At 37.7% G+C, this 16,247-nt stretch overlaps 1 pseudogene; it reads right to left on the bottom strand.

The window, feature by feature from the left end:
• Positions 1 to 582: 582 nt before the first annotated feature.
• On the bottom strand, positions 583 to 4,370 carry LOC120567380 (annotated as a pseudogene).
• Positions 4,371 to 16,247: the final 11,877 nt, after the last annotated feature.

Here is a 16,247-nt window from a genome sequence, read left to right as displayed (position 1 = left end):
CATTCACCGTCACATGCAGCCTTTTATTTTTAGCACAACTTAATTTTACTTGAGACATGATTAGTCACGCGGATGGTGTCATGACATTGATCTGTAAGCACTCAAACAGGCATAAAAATATGCACGACAACAGTGATGGATTCATGGTTGAAGTATTACTATTGGCAACAACAATATGTGGAAGACAGACCCTGTCAAAAACCCAGAAGTCAAGGAGAAGAGAAAAGAATGTGACAGAAAATGAAATAGTTTCCGCAAAAAGACCACGATTGTCTTAAGAAAGTAAGATATGATATAATAAGGTCATGTGTACATCATCTGACAACTTAGTATAGAATATACATCATGTAAGAAGAGCACATGATCTGATGGACCCATTTTCAAGTCTTTACTATGCACAATTTCATACTACAGTAGTATTCTGTTTACAGATAAGCCGAGTGAAAAGAGTAATCAAACTTAAATAAATGATAAAACAATGTTCCATGCAATTTTACTTTCAGAATTTACACTACTCCTTTTTGAAAAGTAACTACACAAAACAACCCGAAAAACAAGTAAATTACCTCAATCAGATCTTCGTTAGAACATGTAATGGAGTTTTGGATAACTCTGTTTCTTCTCCCACCAGCCGTTCACATGGTCGTACCAGGATCCAAACGCCACTGAAGCAACAGAACAATGAATGATGTACTTGAGGAGCACCTTTATTACAGTATTTCATTTTAATACATACTCTTTCCCTCCATGAATCTCTGGAGGTAGCTGCTCCAGTTTCCAGGCTCCGTTGGATTTTGGTATGTGGTCGTGATGGAAATAAGACGCCGCACTGTCCTTTGCATTTGGCGGGCCACGTAGATTATCTACACAACAAGAAAAGACTTTATTATCTGAAGAGATGAATTGCATGGAACGTGGAAATAAGTGTTTATTAACAACTGATCATGAATCAGCTGCATTAGATGTCACTGTTTCCTCTTGTCATCATTCAGCCTTTACATGAAAAATAAATCCTATGCTGCTGAAATTTCTTTTTTATGACAATGACAAGAATGTAAGAGTTAGCGAGACATTAGTGTGTATCAATGGAAGTATTTCCAGGATTTCGGGCTTTGGCTGTCACCTTCCGCTCTCTGTGTGTTGCCGTTCTCAAAACAAACTTCGAAAGCTAGCAAGCTACACTCGAAAAATGGCAGATTTGACAAAGACAATTTGGTGCGGCAACAAGGCAGGCCTGCTTGGTTCTTTCGGGGGAATGGTTGTAACGATTCACAAAGAATACGTTTACCACATTTACTATCTAACTCGGGACCGATTGGAGAGGTTTCTATGGACAAAGTACACATGGCGATACACTGGTAAGAGCAAATGACGTTTAACCATGTATCCAGCTAATTTAAATAGCCCACGTTACTGTGTTGTGTGAACAGTTAACTTAATTTACTATTGTATGTGCTGTTTTCTTTTGTGGGGTGCAAATGATCCACCAAATCAAGTTCCTTCCCGAGACTATTTTGCAGAGCCACCGCGCGCCGCTAGAGCTTAGCAACCGTTCAAGACCATTGTGATTGGTTTAAAGAAATTGAAACAATCCAGAGCGGGGTTTTTTTCTTCTGCTATCCAAAAATTATGTGTGGGGCCAGACCATGCAAGACTGGAAAAACATAAACCTGGTAAAGATCTGTAGTCAGTCCTATAATTCCTGTAACGTAAAAACTGATCATAAAGCATGGTTTGTTAATCCAACTTGTTAACTTGTGAAGCGGTGGGATGTGTGAAAAAAACTGTTGTGTGGGCAGTTTGAATCTCCCTAGCAATTGTCCTACTATTGATACTGTACTTTAAAGGCATTTGTGACCTTGCAGTTTTGCTCCCAAAAGGACTTTGGCAGAAACTGGACTGGAAGATGAGTCCTAATGAGTCGAGGAAAGATGGAGAAGTTGTCCACCATTTCTGTTCCTTTGATGACTTGAGAAGAATCCAATCCTGTACATTATTAAAACAGTTTATATGTCAGTCAATCCTACAGTACGGTAAAAACTTGTGATGTCCAAATGAAGTTTCATGAAGCATTTTCTTCTTTTTTGTTTGAGCCCACTAGATGGCGCTCTCTGTTCCACAAAGGGGTTAAAAGCACACTGGATTGCTATTCCTTAAAGGATTTTTCTTTATTTATGTTTTATTTTTGTTTTGCCATAGGTGTTATAAATATAATTACAAAGACCCACAAACCTTACATAACCCAAAATGAGTGTAAGAGACATGTAACATACAGTATACAAAGACTATTTGTGTTTTGTGGATTATAGTATTAAATGTTGTGAGTCGTGGTACTGTGTTAATAGATATGAGAAGTGGGTGGGTATGAAGTTTTGAGTATGTTGGATTAGGTGAGGCTCACCAGAAGGGAGGGAGAGAAATAATAAGAAAAAAGGAGTGGGATGGGGGTGGAGCTTGGTAGGAGGGGTATTTTTCTATGGGAATTGATTCAAGGGCGCATGATGCCAGAACCACCCCACTCCTGCTCTCCCCATCCCAGACCATAGCTGTTATCCAACCGACGGACCAACCCATCCACACACCCCACCCTCCCCTGATATGTGTGTCTTCTAACATCAAGGCTTTTCTTTAAACTGAGAGTGCCATCTAGTTTGGTCAAAAAAAACACCTAATGGCAGTGTCTTGCCTGAATGCGTTCATTGAACGATAGTTCATCAACTCATTCGTATTTGGGGCGTAACGGGAACTGAACGCATCGTATTACTGCCTGATGAACTTCATTCTGGTGTCTGTGAACGGCATGCCCCCTCAGTTTAACTTTGTTCACTAGGGTGCCAGATTTCTATAGAGCCTTCCAGGCCAAAACCTGGCTAAAACACACCGTAAACAGGCCTTAATATGTAGCGGAAAAAACACCCAATCTGGCAACACCAGCCACCAGTGCCGCACCGCAGCGCGTCATCAAAAACAAAAGCAGCATGAAGGCGATAACGCAGCAAGGAGGCTTCTAGCATATACTGTCTATGTTCATATAATCATTTAAACGAGTTTTATGACAAGGTCGGTGAGGATGCGAAAAATCTTCAAATCTTACATTTCTGTGCAAACTTAGCCTGCCGACTTTCAAAAGAAAATCTGCACTTCAGTCCCATCCACAGCAAACCTGAAACGGCACATTGAACTGATTGGATATGAAGATGAAATCTGACACATAGTTTCAGTGTTAAAACTGATAAAATAATTGCTGTCTGTGGTTCTATATGGGCTGTAGCAATACTTTTGAAAAATAATAGCTCGCGCAGCAACATATGGAAAAAAGAACTATGAACTAGTTCATTTTTGAGCTGTCAACTTAGTTAAAAATTTTGAAGTATGAACTATGAACTGAACTAGTTCATTTTAAAATTTGTGAACTGAACTTTGAACTAGTTCATGTAGAAAGTGAACTTTCCCAACACTGCCTAATGGTTCATGAATCTTCATTTGGACATCATTAGCAAAAACAATACAACACATCAAACATTTAGTACAATTATGACCATTTGTGAAAAAGGGTCAGGGGGTTGGGGGATGGATGTTTTTTGATCATGCACACAAAAGAAAACATGCAAGAATAAAATCCCCCTTGCAATACCATGGACTAAATACTTTCACCCAGGAAACGGGAGACATTAATAATAATGTCTTAATCCAAACCACGATATTTTTCCTAAACTTAACTAGTTGTTTTGGTGCCTAAACTTAACTGTCATCGCCACTTGACGCTCACTTTTTCTGGCTAAACTGCACTACCATGGCCCCTAAAAGGACAAAAATCACATCCTGATTGTAACGATAAATGCACCAATGATCATACACTCACACAAGCTTTACAATACAACACAATGACTATGTAATTCAGTGTTCAATGTTTAGTTTACCAATTTAAGCAAACGACTGAGAATTACCACCACGGCATAGAAGTGTTTGCATGTTGGTGACATATGAAACATGCTATGCTAAGTGCTGTCTTTAATTGTTAATTCAACCTAGCTGCAGAGAAGGGATGGCGATCTCCAAGTTTGGCACCCTTTTAAACAAAGGGATGGATGTCTGATCATAACACAGCAGGTCAAGGATGTAGGAGACCCAGGTGCTTCCTAAAAGAAAGATAATACAATAATATAAACAATGATTAAAAATAAGATAAGCCTATATAGATAAAATAAGATCATCCAAATCCCTCACTTCCATACACACACATCTCATTCAGAGCTACAGTTTAAAGCACAGCACGTCCTGTTCCTGTGTGCACTCTGACCTGCTTTAGGGTAGGAATCAATGAGTATATCATCTGGCCTGGCCTGGAAGTTTTGAACCTTCTCCCAGTTGTCTCAGAAATAGTGAGTCATGCAGACTCCGTGGAAATCAAACAGTTCTGGTCGAGGAATGACATCCATCTTTCAAAAGAGAAGAAGAAGAAGAAGAAGAAGAAGAAGAAGAAGAAGAAAAAGACAGAAAAGGATCTAAATACTTCTTCCCCAGTGACTATGAGTCTTTCAAATGTTAACTCCATGTTGCATATTGAGCAATTAACACTGTTTAAAAAAAAAGTCTGTAGGATTACACTACACCGGTCAAAAGTTTGGGGTCATTTAGAAATTTTCGCTCTTCCCTCAGATAGAATTCCAGCTGAGATCAGTTGTATTGTTTTCTTAACCAGGGGCAGCAGTTTTCAGATTACATTATGTGCTTACATAATTGCAAAAGGGTTCTCCAATGTTTTCTCAGTTAGCCTTTTAAAATGATATCAGATTAGTAAACAGAATGTGCCTTAGGAACATTGGATGAATGGTTGCTGATAATGGGCAATATAGATATTGCATTAAAGATCAGCCACTTCTTTCTACAACAGTCAAGAACCCTTTTCCCATTATGTAAGCACATAATGTCATCTGAAAACTGCTGTCCTGAATGCAACTGATCTCAGCTGGCATTCTGTCTATAATGGAGTGGAATGGAAATTTCTAAGTGACCCCAAACTTTTGACCGGTAGTGTACGTATAGCCTATACTGTGTTAATATGAAGACATTTTTTGTAATGATTTTTCACAGGTGTTTTTCCGTTATTTTGAAATTGTTTTGGGATTAACAGAAATGTCCGTTAAAGGTACAGAGGATGTACTTTCAATTTAGAGAATTATCCGTATTTGGATTGACCCTTGTGTTGTCTTCCCTTCGACCGTGAACTTATCTCCCGGGTGAAAGTGAACGCTTTTTCTTGGGCTTTTTCTGTGCTTTCGTTGCTTTTTATAAAATGTTTTTCTCACTCTTTTTCCCCGTTGCTTTCTCTTCAGTACCACCATTAGGCTAAATACACCAGTAACACTAATTTGTTAACACTAGTTTCACACATCATTTGCAATTCAACTATAGAGAACCGAAGTCAGGTCCCTTCCGGTAGACCTCATGGGACCTTAACTCAGAAAAAATATGAACGGTAGTGAATGGGGAGAGGCAAATAATTTTTTTATCACGTTGAATTGAGCCATGGATTACAATTCAAAATTTAATTTAAAAGATAACTTTTCAACCGAAGAAAGTCTCAGTTAGCCATAGGTTTGTTGTAGTACCACTTAGTTCTGTGTGAAACTGCTCAGTGAACTACATCGCTCGTCTCACACAATTTACATCATCTAACTTGCTCGCTAGCTAGCTAGCTTAGCTCTGTTCCACAACACATGTAACGTTATCTTGCCTGATGGGTTTTATCCAGTGAAGTGTTTTCAGCAGAGAAGCAAAAGAACAAGCGAGATCCTCTGCTCATTAGAGTAACATTGCATCTCCGCTACGATACACACAGACATCGTAGCTTCAGCGACACGTCATCCATGAGACATTTAAGTGTGTAGTCTTTCTAATTACGTATTTTTACAGTCTTATACTTCAACAGTTTAACAATAAACTGAAACTTTCTTTGGTTGAAAAATCATCTTTTAAATTGACAAAAATGTTTGTAATCCATGATAATTATTATCTCTCCATTGACTCTCGTTCATATTTTTTCGAAAGATAGGTCCCATTGGCTGGAAGTAGAAGGGCATGACTTCGGCTCTCTGTATCTCATTTTTGACTTTAATAAAAGAAGAAGCAGAAGTGATGAATGATTGTGACTAATAGTTAAGCTCAGAGGATGTTGAGTGGATCACAGACTGCATGTTAAAGTTTAGTCAGGATGCTGTTTTGAAACCATTTAAACATTTATTTTCAAATGCTTTAAAAATTGAAGAAAACACCTAAAGAACATTGTGTGGAACCATCCATGTTATTTTTGGGCAATTTGGTTGAAAGAAACCCATATTTCTGAAATAAAAACAACTTAAAGGACAACAGGAGGGTTAACAGTAGTGTCTGTAAACTTAACGGAAAAGGTACTGGTCATTTTCTGCCAGGACATTATCTGTTTGTTGTTTTTACAGATTTCTTTCTTACAGTGAAGTATTGCGCCCCACTAGAAAGTATAAGCATATTTTGAAAAACAGAAATACAATTAACTGGAGACATACCTTGTCCGTATTACTGAAGATGTCCTCCGACTGCTCTTTCCTGGTTGTCTTTTCCTTTTCTTCCAGTTCAGGATTCAAGATTACTATTATAGTGTGTTTCTACCAGTGTGTTAAAAGTCAATATTTAATATTACCCAGAAAACCTTGGACCTGGCTCATGGCCAACAAATCCACAAGACCAGACCCGGCGGCAGACATTCATTTGTGGGCAGGTTTTTGATTTCTGTGAGCGGGCCCAAAGTAAACAGCAGTTAGCCTACAAGTGTATCCTCCTAACACAATACCACAGTGTGAAAAAACTCCACTACAAGTAAAAGTCCTGCATTCAAACCTGAAAGTAAGTAAAAGTATGTTCAGTAATTATCAGCAAAATCTACTTGAAGTAAAAGTTATGTATTATACTTATGATGCAGTAAAGTTTTCCCTGTCAGTGTTTTACACAGTTTATATATATATACAGTACAGGCCAAAAGTTTGGACACACCTTCTCATTCAATGTGTTTCTTTATTTTCATGACTATTTACATTGTAGATTCTCACTGAAGGCATCAAAACTATGAATGAACACATATGGAATTATGTACTTAACAAAAAAGTGTGAAATAACTGAAAACATGTCTTATATTTTAGATTCCTCAAAGTAGCCACCCTTTGCTTTTTTTGATAACTCTGCAAACCCTTGGTGTTCTCTCAATGAGCTTCATGAGGTAGTCACCTGAAATGGTTTTCACTTCACAGGTGTGCTTTGTCAGGGTTAATTAGTGGAATTTTTTCCCTTATTAATAAAAAAGCAAAGGGTGGCTACTTTGAAGAATCTAAAATATAAGACATGTTTTCAGTTATTTCACACTTTTTTGTTAAGTACATAATTCCATATGTGTTCATTCATAGTTTTGATGCCTTCAGTGAGAATCTACAATGTAAATAGTCATGAAAATAAAAAGGAAACGCATTGAATGAGAAGGTGTGTCCAAAATTTTGGCCTGTACTGTATATATACTTTATTAATCCCACAAGGGGAAGTTTTGTTTGTTTGTTTTCACTCTGTTGTTATTACACACATTTCATACAGGACTGAATTACACACACAAGCACAGTACCTCTACATGCACTAGAGAGATGTCAGAGTGAGGGAGCTGCCCATGGAAAGGCACCCCGAGCAACTGGGGGTTCGGTGCCTTGCTCAAGAGCACCTTGGCAGTGCCCAGGAGGTGAACTGGCACCTCTCCAGCTACCAGTCCACCACCATATTTTGGTCCGTATGGGGACTTGAACCAGCAACCCTATACACTAACGGTCAAAAGTTTGGGGTCACTTAGAAATTTCCATTCCACTCAGACAGAATTCCAGCTGAGATCAGTTGCATTTTTTTTTAACCAGGGCAGCAGTTTTCAGATTACATTATGTGCTTACATAATTGCAAAAGGGTTCTCCAATGTTTTCTCAATCAGCCTTTTAAAATGATATCAGATTAGTAAACAGAATGTGCCTTTGGAACATTGGATGAATGGTTGCTGATAATGTAGATATTGCATTAAAGATCAGCCACTTCTTTCTACAACAGTCAATAACCCTTTTTCTCTTAATACATCCATGCACTATCGGCGTATGTTGCAGATTACAGGAATAATTTGGTTAAATTGGTTAATACCAATGCATCTTGGGAAAATAAAGGAAAAGCTGGGAATTACACTGTTGCCGGTGTATTACGGTAAATTCAAATACCACATTCAACACCACACTGTCTATTTACAGTAAAATACCTTAAAATTTAAAAACGGTATGCTTACTGTAAATGAACAGTAGTTTACAGGCGAAGCTGCTGCCGATATATTACGGTACATTTACAGTGAAAAGTTTTACATCTACAGCAATGCATCATACTCTAAAGAATCATCATATGTTTGTAGTGTCGCTGTCCTGTGAGAACCACGTATCTCAAAAATACGATCATGATTTTTTTTTTAAATACCTACAGTTGAAAAGTTTCATCAGAACACACTAAAATCAAACATTATGCATCCCCGAAATGTTTACCATAGAAAAATGAATTAACGTGAATTGTTTAGGGAGAGGGTTTAAGATCCAAAATCTACAGATTCCTAGTAGATGGAAGTACAGAAACATCTGCAGGACAGCTGGAGGCATGGAGAGAGGATCTACAGGAGGCAATCCCAATGAAAAGTGGGGGAGGCAGGCTCTAAGCACAATCGGAGAACTACTAACACTTGCGAAATTACTACAATACAACTGGTTGATGCGAACGTATATCACTCCAGAAACACTTAACAGATATAACAGTGCTATAACTGATGTTTGTATTAAGTATGAGAAGGAAAAAGGCACATTTTTTCCATTTTATTTGGCAATGTACAGAAATAGAAAAATTCTGGCAAGAAATATGTGTTCAAAATATTTTACAGATTCAAATATCCTTAGCCCCACAGTTGTTTATATTGGGTCTATACCCAGATAATTTGAAGATTAAGAAATATCAACGGACATTTGTAGACTTAAGTGTGTTAATGGCAAAGAGAGTAGTAGCCCTCTCATGGAGAAACACCAGAAGCCTGAGTGTAAGCAGGTGGTTGTCTGAGCTATCTACAACTAACATCCTGATTATAACGATAAATGCACCAATGATCATACACTCACACAAGCTTTACAATACAACACAATGACTATGTAATTCAGTGTTCAATGTTTAGTTTACCAATTTAAGCAAACGACTGAGAATTACCACCACGGCATAGAAGTGTTTGCATGTTGGTGACATATGAAACATGCTATGCTAAGTGCTGTCTTTAATTGTTAATTCAACCTAGCTGCAGAGAAGGGATGGCGATCTCCAAGTTTGGCACCCCTTTTAAACAAAGGGATGGATGTCTGATCATAACACAGCAGGTCAAGGATGTAGGAGACCCAGGTGCTTCCTAAAAGAAAGATAATACAATAATATAAACAATGATTAAAAAAAAGTATGCTTATATAGATAAAATAAGATCATCCAAATCCCTCACTTCCATACACACACATCTCATTCAGAGCTACAGTTTAAAGCACAGCACGTCCTGTTCCTGTGTGCACTCTGACCTGCTTTAGGGTAGGAATCAATGAGTATATCATCTGGCCTGGCCTGGAAGTTTTGAACCTTCTCCCAGTTGTCTGTGAAATAGTGAGTCATGCAGACTCCGTGGAAATCAAACAGTTCTGGTCGAGGAATGACATCCATCTTTCAAAAGAGAAGAAGAAGAAGAAGAAGGAATAAAAGACAGAAAAGGATCTAAATACTTCTTCCCCAGTGACTATGAGTCTTTCAAATGTTAACTCCATGTTGCATATTCACAGTGTGAAAAAACTCCACTACAAGTAAAAGTCCTGCATTGAAACCTGAAAGTAAGTAAAAGTATGTTCAGTAATTTTCAGCAAAATTTACTTGAAGTAAAAGTTATGTATTATACTCATGATGCAGTAAAGTTTTCCCTGTCAGTGTTTTTACACAGTTTATATATATATATATATGGTACAGGCCAAAAGTTTGGACACACCTTCTCATTCAATGTGTTTCTTTATTTTCATGACTATTGACATTGTAGATTATCACTGAAGGCATCAAAACTATGAATGAACACATATGGAATTATGTACTTAACTAAAAAGTGAAATAACTGAAAACATGTCTTATATTTTAGATTCTTCAAAGTAGCCACCCTTTTGCTTTTTTGATAACTCTGCAAACCCTTGGTGTTCTCTCAATGAGCTTCATGAGGTAGTCACCTGAAATGGTTTTACCTTCACAGGTGTGCTTTGTCAGGGTTAATTAGTGGAATTTTTGCCTTATTAATAAAAAGGCAAAGGGTGGCTACTTTGAAGAATCTAAAATATAAGACATGTTTTCAGTTATTTCACACTTTTTGTTAAGTACATAATTCCATATGTGTTCATTCATAGCTTTGATGCTTTCAGTGAGAATCTACAATGTAAATAGTCATGAAAATAAAAAGGAAACGAAATGAGAAGGTGTGCCAAAATTTTGGCCTGTACTGTATATATACTTTATTAATCCCACAAGGGGAAGTTTTGTTTGTTTGTTTTCACTCTGTTGTTATTACACACATTTCATACAGGACTGAATTACACACACAAGCACAGTACCTCTACATGCACTAGAGAGATGTCAGAGTGAGGGAGCTGCCCATGGAAAGGCACCCCGAGCAACTGGGGGTTCGGTGCCTTGCTCAAGAGCACCTTGGCAGTGCCCAGGAGGTGAACTGGCACCTCTCCAGCTACCCAGTCCACCACCATACTTTGGTCCGTGTGAGGACTTGAACCAGCAACCCTATACACTAACAGTCAAAAGTTTGGGGTCACTTAGAAATTTCCATTCCACTCAGACAGAATTCCAGCTGAGATCAGTTGCATTTTTTTTAACCAGGGTAGCAGTTTTCAGATTACATTATGTGCTTACATAATTGCAAAAGGGTTCTCCAATGTTTTCTCAATCAGCCTTTTAAAATGATATCAGATTAGTAAACAGAATGTGCCTTTGGAACATTGGATGAATGGTTGCTGATAATGTAGATATTGCATTAAAGATCGCCACTTCTTTCTACAACAGTCAATAACCCTTTTTCTCTTAATACATCCATGCACTATCGGTATGTTGCAGATTACAGGAATAATTTGGTTAAATTGGTTAATACCAATGCATCTTGGGAAAATAAAGGAAAAGCTGGGAATTACACTGTTGCCGGTGTATTACGGTAAATTCAAATACCACATTCAACACCACACTGTCTATTTACGGTAAAATACCTTAAAATTTTAAAACGGTATGGTTACTGTAAATGAACAGTAGTTTACAGGCGAAGCTGCTGCCGATATATTACGGTACATTTACAGTGAAAAGTTTTACATCTACAGCAATGCATCATACTCTAAAGAATCATCATATGTTTGTAGTGTCGCTGTCCTGTGAGAACCACGTATCTCAAAAAATACATCACGATTTTTTTTAAATACCTACAGTTGAGAAGTTTCATCAGAACACACTAAAATCAAACATTATGCATCCCCCGAAATGTTTACCGTAGAAAATGAATTAACGTGTGAATTGTTTAGGGGAGGGGTTTAAGATCCAAAATCTACAGATTCCTAGTAGATGGAAGTACAGAAACATCTGCAGGACAGCTGGAGGCATGGAGAGAGGATCTACAGGAGGCAATCCCAATAGAAAAGTGGGGGAGGCAGGCTCTAAGCACAATCGAGAACTACTAACACGCGCGCAAATTACTACAATACAACTGGTTGATGCGAACGTATATCACTCCGAAACACTTAACAGATATAACAGTGCTATAACTGATGTTTGTATTAAGTATGAGAAGGAAAAAGGCACATTTCTTCCATTTTATTTGGCAATGTACAGAAATAGAAAAATTCGGCAAGAAATATGTATTCAAAATATTTTACAGATTCAAATACCCTTAGCCCCACAGTTGTTTATATTGGGTCTATACCCAGATGATTTGAAGATTAAGAAATATCAACGGACATTTGTAGACTTAAGTGTGTTAATGGGCAAAGAGAGTAGTAGCCCTCTCATGGAGAAACACCAGAAGCCCGAGTGTAAGCAGGTGGTTGTCTGAGCTATCTACAACTAACATCCTGATTATAACGATAAATGCACCAATGATCATACACTCACACAAGCTTTACAATACAACACAATGACTATGTAATTCAGTGTTCAATGTTTAGTTTACCAATTTAAGCAAATGACTGAGAATTACCACCACGGCATAGAAGTGTTTGCATGTTGGTGACATATGAAACATGCTATGCTAAGTGCTGTCTTTAATTGTTAATTCAACCTAGCTGCAGAGAAGGGATGGCGATCTCCGCGTGTGGCACCCTTTTAAACAAAGGGATGGATGTCTGATCATAACACAGCAGGTCAAGGATGTAGGAGACCCAGGTGCTTCCTAAAAGAAAGATAATACAATAATATAAACAATGATTAAAAAATAAGATAAGCTTATATAGATAAAATAAGATCATCCAAATCCCTCACTTCCATACACACACATCTCATTCAGAGCTACAGTTTAAAGCACAGCACGTCCTGTTCCTGTGTGCACTCTGACCTGCTTTAGGGTAGGAATCAATGAGTATATCATCTGGCCTGGCCGGAAGTTTTGAACCTTCTCCCAGTTGTCTGTGAAATAGTGAGTCATGCAGACTCCGTGGAAATCAAACAGTTCTGGTCGGGGAATGACATCCATCTTTCAAAAGAGAAGAAGAAGAAGAAGAAGGAATAAAAGACAGAAAAGGATCTAAATACTTCTTCCCCCAGTGACTATGAGTCTTTCAAATGTTAACTCCATGTTGCATATTCACAGTGTGAAAAAACTCCACTACAAGTAAAAGTCCTGCATTGAAACCTGAAAGTAAGTAAAAGTATGTTCAGTAATTTTCAGCAAAATCTACTTGAAGTAAAAGTTATGTATTATACTCATGATGCAGTAAAGTTTTCCCTGTCAGTGTTTTTACAGTTTAGATATATAATATATGCCGTACAGGCCAAAAGTTTGGACACACCTTCTCATTCAATGTGTTTCTTTATTTTCATGACTATTGACATTGTATTCTCCTGAAGGCATCAAATCTGATGAATGAACACATATGGAATTATGTACTTAACTAAAAGTGTGGAATAACTGAAAACATGTCTTATATTTTAGATTCTTCAAAGTAGCCACCCTTTGCTTTTTTGATAACTCTGCAAACCCTTGGTGTTCTCTCAATGAGCTTCATGAGGTAGTCACCTGAAATGGTTTTCACTTCACAGGTGTGCTTTGTCAGGGTTAATTAGTGGAATTTTTTGCCTTATTAATAAAAAAGCAAAGGGTGGCTACTTTGAAGAATCTAAAATATAAGACATGTTTTCAGTTATTTCACACTTTTTTGTTAAGTACATAATTCCATATGTGTTCATTCATAGCTTTGATGCCTTCAGTGAGAATCTACAATGTAAATAGTCATGAAAATAAAAAGGAAACGCAAAATGAGAAGGTGTGTCCAAAATTTTGGCCTGTACTGTATGTATACTTTATTAATCCCACAAGGGGAAGTTTTGTTTGTTTGTTTTCACTCTGTTGTTATTACACACATTTCATACAGGACTGAATTACACACACAAGCACAGTACCTCTACATGCACTAGAGAGATGTCAGAGTGAGGGAGCTGCCCATGGAAAGGCACCCCGAGCAACTGGGGGTTCGGTGCCTTGCTCAAGAGCACCTTGGCAGTGTCCAGGAGGTGAACTGGCACCTCTCCAGCTACCAGTCCACCACCATACTTTGGTCCGTATGGGGACTTGAACCAGCAACCCTATACACTAACGGTCAAAAGTTTGGGGTCACTTAGAAATTTCCGTTCCACTCAGACAGAATTCCAGCTGAGATCAGTTGCATTTTTTTTTAACCAGGGCAGCAGTTTTCAGATTACATTACGTGCTTACATAATAATTGTTTTCTCAGTTAGCCTTTTAAAATGATATCAGATTAGTAAACAGAATGTGCCTTTGGAACATTGGATGAATGGTTTCTGATAATGTAGATATTGCATTAAAGATCAGCCACTTCTTTCTACAACAGTCAATAACCCTTTTTCTCTTAATACATCTATGCACTATTGGCGTATGTTGCAGATTACAGGAATTTACTGTTAATACCAATGCATCTTGGGAAAATAAAGGAAAAGCTGGGAATTACACTGTTGTCGGCGGTATACGGTAAATTCAAATACCACATTAAGAAACTGTCTATTTACAGTAAAATACCTTAAAAATTTAAAACGGTATGGTTACTGTAAATGAACAGTAGTTTACAGGCGAAGCTGCTGCCGCATATTACGGTACATTTACAGTGAAAAGTTTTACATCTACAGCAATGCATCATACTCTAAAGAATCATCATATGTTTGTAGTGTCGCTGTCCTGTGAGAACCAATTATCTCAAAAATACGATCACGATTTTTTTTTTTAAATACCTACAGTTGAGAAGTTTCATCAGAACCCACTAAAATCAAACATTATGCATCCCCGAAATGTTTACCATAGAAAAATGAATTAACGTGAATTGTTTAGGGAGGGGTTTAAGATCCAAAATCTACAGATTCCTAGTAGATGGAAGTACAGAAACATCTGCAGGACAGCTGGAGGCATGGAGAGAGGATCTACAGGAGGCAATCCCAATAGAAAAGTGGGGGAGGCAGGCTCTAAGCACAATCGAGAACTACTAACACTGCCTGAAATTACTACAATACAACTGGTTGATGCGAACGTTATATCACTCCAGAAACACTTAACAGATATAACAGTGCTATAACTGATGTTTGTATTAAGTATGAGAAGGAAAAGGCACATTTCTTCCATTTTATTTGGCAATGTACAGAAATAGAAAAAATTCTGGCAAGAAATATGTATTCAAAATATTTTACAGATTCAAATACCCTTAGCCCCACAGTTGTTTATATTGGGTCTATACCCAGATGATTTGAAGATTAAGAAATATCAACGGACATTTGTAGACTTAAGTGTGTTAATGGCAAAGAGAGTAGTAGCCCTCTCATGGAGAAACACCAGAAGCCCGAGTGTAAGCAGGTGGTTGTCTGAGCTATCTACAACTAACATCCTGATTATAACGATAAATGCACCAATGATCATACACTCACACAAGCTTTACAATACAACACAATGACTATGTAATTCAGTGTTCAATGTTTAGTTTACCAATTTAAGCAAATGACTGAGAATTACCACCACGGCATAGAAGTGTTTGCATGTTGGTGACATATGAAACATGCTATGCTAAGTGCTGTCTTTAATTGTTAATTCAACCTAGCTGCAGAAAAGGGATGGCGATCTCCAAGTGTGGCACCCTTTTAAACAAAGGGATGGATGTCTGATCATAACACAGCAGGTCAAGGATGTAGGAGACCCAGGTGCTTCCTAAAAGAAAGATAATACAATAATATAAACAATGATTAAAAATAAGATAAGCTTATATAGATAAAATAAGATCATCCAAATCCCTAACTTCCATACACACACATCTCATTCAGAGCTACAGTTTAAAGCACAGCACGTCCTGTTCCTGTGTGCACTCTGACCTGCTTTAGGGTAGGAATCAATGAGTATATCATCTGGCCTGGCCTGGAAGTTTTGAACCTTCTCCCAGTTGTCTGTGAAATAGTGAGTCATGCAGACTCCGTGGAAATCAAACAGTTCTGGTCGAGGAATGACATCCATCTTTCAAAAGAGAAGAAGAAGAAGAAGAAGGAAAAAAAGACAGAAAAGGATCTAAATACTTCTTCCCCAGTGACTATGAGTCTTTCAAATGTTAACTCCATGTTGCATATTCAGGCAGGTAAAAAAAACTCCACTACAAGTAAAAAGTCCTGCATTGAAACCTGAAAGTAAGTAAAAGTATGTTCAGTAATTTTCAGCAAAATCTACTTGAAGTAAAAGTTATGTATTATACTCATGATGCAGTAAAGTTTTCCCTGTCAGTGTTTTACACAGTTTATATATATATACAGTACAGGCCAAAAGTTTGGTCACACCTTCTCATTCAATGTGTTTCTTTATTTTCATGACTATTGACATTGTAGATTCTCACTGAAGGCATCAAAACTAT

Source organism: Perca fluviatilis, chromosome 10 (genome assembly GCF_010015445.1).
Source record: "Perca fluviatilis chromosome 10, GENO_Pfluv_1.0, whole genome shotgun sequence".
NCBI lineage: Eukaryota > Metazoa > Chordata > Actinopteri > Perciformes > Percidae > Perca > Perca fluviatilis.
The sequence above is the reverse complement of the archived record's forward strand: the minus strand, read 5'-3'. Positions and strand labels throughout refer to the sequence as shown.